The sequence below is a fragment of the Lissotriton vulgaris genome, chromosome 1_1, assembly GCF_964263255.1.
Source record: "Lissotriton vulgaris chromosome 1_1, aLisVul1.2, whole genome shotgun sequence".
In the NCBI taxonomy this organism is placed as follows: Eukaryota; Metazoa; Chordata; class Amphibia; order Caudata; family Salamandridae; genus Lissotriton; species Lissotriton vulgaris.
Window position 1 is genome coordinate 1,369,276,105 of NC_141685.1, and position 5,000 is coordinate 1,369,281,104.

General features: G+C 40.7%; 2 non-coding genes across 2 annotated transcripts; both read right to left on the reverse strand.

Moving 5' to 3' along the window:
• Positions 1-536: 536 nt before the first annotated feature.
• On the reverse strand, positions 537-618 carry TRNAS-AGA (transfer RNA serine (anticodon AGA)). The gene has a single exon. It is a non-coding gene; the product is annotated as a tRNA-Ser (tRNA).
• Positions 619-3,477: 2,859 nt separating this feature from the next.
• TRNAS-AGA (transfer RNA serine (anticodon AGA)) lies at positions 3,478-3,559 on the reverse strand. The gene has a single exon. It is a non-coding gene; the product is annotated as a tRNA-Ser (tRNA).
• Between the last annotated feature and the right edge of the window lie 1,441 nt (positions 3,560-5,000).

Consider the following 5,000-nt stretch of genomic DNA (forward strand, 5'->3'; position numbering starts at 1 on the left):
GGAGAAAACAGCAGCAGGTACAAGGAGCTCAAATGAGATTAATGGCGCCTAAATAGAGCACGTAAAGGAACAGTTACAAATCTAAGAAAAGGGAAAGAAAAGACTAGGAAAAAACACAGAAAGAGCTTGTAGATGAAATTCTCCTCCAGGAACAGCAGGTTAAGAGAAATTACACAGGGAGCAGTTCAGCTTGTAACACGGGGGAGAATAGAAAAGAAAATGCAGTTTTATGAAGTGTGTTTGCCTAATCCAGCTAGCACTTTTATTTTATTTCTCTATTTGCTTCTTTTATTGGTAAAGTAAGTTTCAAGTGCATGCACAGGTATGACCGAGAGAGCCAGGGTATAATAATTTGAAGCGTTTGCACCAGCGCTAATGAAGGACGAGAGTTATAGCAAAGATATGAAAGGGGGAGCGATAATAAATATGTGATATGGCAATAGTGACACCAAAATAAGCCACCTATTTATAAAACTGACATGGAAGAAATACTAAAGGTTAACTTCTGAAATTGTAGCCGATGTTAAAAAGATTCTCGTTGTCGGCAGGATTCGAACCTGCGCGGGGAGACCCCAATGGATTTCTAGTCCATCGCCTTAACCACTCGGCCACAACAACTGACTGTAAGGTGTGTGCACATAATCTGTATGCAAGTTTTCAAGGTGTCCCACAGCAAATTCCTGATATTCTGCAATGCACTTTTTAAAAATAGGGTTTTTTTCAGCAGGCACATTCTCTCCTAAAAACAAAAATTGCATGCGTATATCTCTAGTTTGGAATACCATAGGCTTGCATGCATACTCTCATGGGTCACTCAAGTTTTTTGGACCCTATTGCACTCTGTTTTCGTGCTGCTTTTAGTATATGTCCCATATTAAAGAAGTCTACCATCTTTGAGTATTTGAGGCTCCTTTGTAGTGCTTTATATTTTTTCCTTGAAGAGCTATATAATAAAGGGGTCCGGGAAGGATTGCATTTATGGAAGATAAAAGAAGGCCCACTTGTCTCACCAAATGCTGTAGAGAAACCTGATGTTTTACTCATGTTATCCTTAGTTCGTTTTTGTTAGACCTTGCATTCTTAAGGTGGTCCCAACCCCACCTTATTGCTTTTCACCTCCGCATTTTGCTGTATCTTTTTGTTGGCCTTAGGACTCTGATCACTTTATCGCTACTAATCAGTGCTGAAGTGCACGTGCTTCTTCCCTAATCATGTGTATAATTGGAGTATACCTGACTGACAGATTTAATTTACTTGAAAGCCCCTTGTAAAGTGGTATACCATATACCCAGGGACTGATTGTGCCGCCCAAAGAAATAGCATTTCAAACCTGTCTCAAGCCTGCTACTGCAGTGCCTGTGCTGCAGTGTACTGCCACTTCGACTTGGCATTTAAAACTACTTGCCAAGCCTTAAACTCCAATTTTATTACATATCAGTAACCCCTAAGGTAGGCCCTAGGTAGTCCTAGGGGCATCATGCTATGTAAGTAAAAGGTAAGACATGTACTGTGGTAGTTTGTATGTCCTAGTAGTATCAAACAGTCTATTACATTTGTCACTACTGTGAGGTCTGCCCCTCTCATAGGTTAGCATTGGGTATTCCCTTATACTTTTTGGGGGGTAATTCCATATCAGAGAGGAGAAGCTTTATTTATTTATTGATAAATCCTATCTACTGGTGAGGTTGGATTTAATCTTACTATTGTGTAAATGCCATTTTTAGAGAGTGAGCATTTCTCTGCACTTACTGCTCTATTTGCATTGAAACCTGTCTTCGATTGACGTCTGGATTGGGCTGCGAGACAGCTACATATGTGCATTCCCTGTAGACAGCCACAACACAGGTCACTCAACTGCAACTGCATTCATCTGCATTCTGATTGGCCTGGAGGAGAGCTCCGCTCCCCTTACCGCAAATATGTTCAAGAACGATAATTTATGTCAGTAAGTACAGTATACCTACATCTTATAATCATGTGTGTTTAAATAATTTGTTGTTAGATCGTTTAAATATTGAAAAGGATCTGTTTTTAATAGACATTTTACAAAAACAACTGGTACATTTGGGAATTCTGTAAAGGAAAAACCCAACTGCCATGACATTGCCAACCACAATGCTGTGACTCGGATTCGAACCGAGGTTGCTGCGGCCACAACGCAGAGTACTAACCACTATACGATCACGGCGAGCTACTTGGGCTCAATAACGTACAGTGACATGAAGAAATTATAATTCGGAACACTCAGGGCTACTCCTGTGATAGGCTGAATGTGTTCATTGCTTCCTCATTCCTTATACAAAGGCTTTATCTCCTCAGTGGTTGATAGGCTGAAACAGTTTCCTGGCCGCCTGCTTGTGAACTGGCAGGAGTCAAAGATCACACATACACTGGTGGGCCTGTGATGGGACACCAATGCAGAGAAACACACCTGGCGCAGATATTCTATTCTGTTTATTAGACCTGCATCTCCCCTGTACCTCCTCAAGCCATCTGTATGTGAAGCAAGAAAGAGTTAAGGAACGGTCCATCTACACTTTTATTGGGAGGATGCTGCCGTGAGCTCCTCCCAGCTAATCACACAAACAGCAGTAAAGCAAGATAACTACACAGTTAGGGGGGACGGCATGGTTAGGTTTTTGAGGAATTATTGAAACTGACCTCAGTGACCCATAATCAGAGCTGTGGCTAATGACTGCATGCCTAATTATGATGAAGCAAGCACCATGGCTCGTAGGGGCCCCACAACACACTTTTCTTAGCTCATTGAATTAAAGTATAAACTTCTGCCATGTGTGAGTGGTAAAGGCTTGTTAATTTTGTTGCTTTTCAAATTCACGTCTGACAACAAGACGAAGGAACATTGGGGCATCAGACGCTTTGGAAAGTAGCCACCAACCGCAGAGAAAGAGAGAAAGAGGGAAAAGACAGTATGAGGTGTGGAGAAAACAGCAGCAGGTACAAGGAGCTCAAATGAGATTAATGGCGCCTAAATAGAGCACGTAAAGGAACAGTTACAAATCTAAGAAAAGGGAAAGAAAAGACTAGGAAAAAACACAGAAAGAGCTTGTAGATGAAATTCTCTTCCAGGAACAGCAGGTTAAGAGAAATTACACAGGGAGCAGTTAAGCTTGTAACACGGGGGAGAATAGAAAAGAAAATGCAGTTTTATGAAGTGTGTTTGCCTAATCCAGCTAGCACTTTTATTTTATTTCACTATTTGCTTCTTTTATTGGTAAAGTAAGTTTCAAGTGCATGCACAGGTATGACCGAGAGAGCCAGGGTATAATAATTTGAAGCGTTTGCACCAGCGCTAATGAAGGACGAGAGTTATAGCAAAGATATGAAAGGGGGAGCGATAATAAATATGTGATATGGCAATAGTGACACCAAAATAAGCCACCTATTTATAAAACTGACATGGAAGAAATACTAAAGGTTAACTTCTGAAATTGTAGCCGATGTTAAAAAGATTCTCGTTGTCGGCAGGATTCGAACCTGCGCAGGGAGACCCCAATGGATTTCTAGTCCATCGCCTTAACCACTCGGCCACAACAACTGACTGTAAGGCGTGTGCACATAATCTGTATGCAAGTTTTCAAGGTTTCCCACAGCAAATTCCTGATATTCTGCAATGCACTTTTTAAAAATAAGGTTTTTTTCAGCAGGCACATTCTCTCCTAAAAACAAAAATTGCATGCGTATATCTCTAGTTTGGAATACCATAGGCTTGCATGCATACTCTCATGGGTCACTCAAGTTTTTTGGACCCTATTGCACTCTGTTTTCGTGCTGCTTTTAGTATATGTCCCATATTACAGAAGTCTACCATCTTTGAGTATTTGAGGCTCCTTTGTAAGTGCTTATATTTTTTCCTTGAAGAGCTATATAATAAAGGGGTCCGGGAAGGATTGCATTTATGGAAGATAAAAGAAGGCCCACTTGTCTCACAAAATGCTGTAGAGAAACCTGATGTTTTACTCATGTTATCCTTAGTTCGTTTTTGTTAGACCTTGCATTCTTAAGGTGGTCCCAACCCCACCTTATTGCTTTTCACCTCTGCATTTTGCTGTATCTTTTTGTTGGCCTTAGGACTCTGATCACTTTATCGCTACTAATCAGTGCTGAAGTGCACGTGCTTCTTCCCTAATCATGTGTATAATTGGAGTATACCTGACTGACAGATTTAATTTACTTGAAAGCCCCTTGTAAAGTGGTATACCATATACCCAGGGACTGATTGTGCCACCCAAAGAAATAGCATTTCAAACCTGTCTCAAGCCTGCTACTGCAGTGCCTGTGCTGCAGTGTACTGCCACTTCGACTTGGCATTTAAAACTACTTGCCAAGCCTTAAACTCCAATTTTATTACATATCAGTAACCCCTAAGGTAGGCCCTAGGTAGTCCTAGGGGCATCATGCTATGTAAGTAAAAGGTAAGACATGTACTGTGGTAGTTTGTATGTCCTAGTAGTATCAAACAGTCTATTAAATTTTTCACTACTGTGAGGTCTGCCCCTCTCATAGGTTAGCATTGGGTATTCCCTTATACTTTTTGGGGGGTAATTCCATATCAGAGAGGAGAAGCTTTATTTATTTATTGATAAATCCTATCTACTGGTGAGGTTGGATTTAATCGTACTATTGTATAAATGCCATTTTTAGAGAGTGAGCATTTCTCTGCACTTACTGCTCTATTTGCATTGAAACCTGTCTTCGATTGACGTCTGGATTGGGCTGCGAGACAGCTACATATGTGCATTCCCTGTAGACAGCCACAACACAGGTCACTCAACTGCAACTGCATTCATCTGCATTCTGATTGGCCTGGGGGAGAGCTCCGCTCCCCTTACCGCAAATATGTTCAAGAACGATAATTTATGTCAGTAAGTACAGTATACCTACATCTATAATCATGTGTGTTTAAATAATTTGTTGTTAGATCGTTTAAATATTGAAAAGGATCTGTTTTTAATAGACATTTTAGAAAAACAACTGGT